The sequence below is a fragment of the Arabidopsis lyrata genome (assembly GCF_000004255.2).
Source record: "Arabidopsis lyrata subsp. lyrata unplaced genomic scaffold ARALYscaffold_3, whole genome shotgun sequence".
In the NCBI taxonomy this organism is placed as follows: Eukaryota; Viridiplantae; Streptophyta; class Magnoliopsida; order Brassicales; family Brassicaceae; genus Arabidopsis; species Arabidopsis lyrata.
Genome location: NW_003302553.1, coordinates 9,706,956 through 9,708,331, shown reverse-complemented (window position 1 = coordinate 9,708,331; position 1,376 = coordinate 9,706,956).

The following is a 1,376-nucleotide window of genomic DNA, read 5'->3' as shown; positions in this document are numbered from 1 at the left end:
AGCCATGCAGGTAATTGTGATTTCATATCGCTCGTCAAAACTATCTGATTTTTTCTTGCTCCATAGATTTTGTGCTCTGTGGCAAACCTTAAAACTCGTTGGTTCGGGTCGATACTTAATGGATATTAATAAATCTTAGATTTCAAGACGTAATAATTGAAAAAAATTAATTCTTTCAAATTATTATTGGTTCATTTTTTTTTGGTAGGAAAATTATTATTGGTTCATAGTATATTAAAAAATGTTTAGTAAAAATAATTAATTATCAAATAACTAAACAATTTGATATATGTGAAATAACTAGAAAATCAATCTTCTAGACGTATAGGAAATATTTTTTGCAGTTGACTCTTGAATAGAAATATGTTGTTAGCATTTCTAACTTTTTGATCAGGCTGCCCTGAAAATTTGGGATTCCTAACCTAAAAGAAATTGTCATCTATTTGGTAAAGAATTTGTTATTAAGATAACATTGTAAAATTTGAACTAGTAAGCTTTTGAAATAATCCTCAAAGACCTAACTTTTTTTTTTTTTTTTGCACACCAACCTAACTATTTAAAAATGCCTTACGCAAAGAAAATGATATATAGATTTGATTGATATAAAAGTACGAAACATGATCATTTTTAATGTAAACAAAGATAAATGAACTAAAAAACACAGAGATTGAAAAAAAAATGGCCACGAATCATTATAATACAATGAACTCTCCTTATTTGACATGTATGACTGAACGGCAACGCGTATGCCTTCTTGAGTTCTTTCAAATATTTAAGTATCTAACATTAGTTTATATCTATCAACGCGTATACTATATTTAGTATTTACATCAAGAATATGTAGTAAAATTTGTGTACTGTGAGACTTTTCAAAGGAAATTATACTAGTCCCGGACGAGAAAATTATGGACCAAGACCCGGAAACTTTTTGTAATTAAAGGGAAAAAAAACAATAATGCTAGTATTAAGTGGAAATAAAGTTATTTGTTTGATAAATAAAGATATTGATAACTAATTCTAATTTAATACAAAAGTCATCGGAATCCTATCTTCTCGCAGAGTGCCACGTGTCAATCCATCTCATAAGCTGGAAGTCAGACCAAACATGATAACATCCCCACGTTACATCTTAAGCTCATCGTATCTCCACCACCCAATCTACAAGCCATCTATACCCAAAACGAACTGTACAACATGGCCCATTAACGTGAGAATTGAAGATAACCCATGTTAACCGTAGCCGGAGACGATGAACTAGACCCGGTCGTGGGAGCAGAGCCGCCAACGGAAGCAGCCACTCCAAGAGTGTTGACTATAATCTCCCATGTGATGGAGAAGCTCGTGGCACGAAACGAGTGGTTAGCTAAGCAAACTAC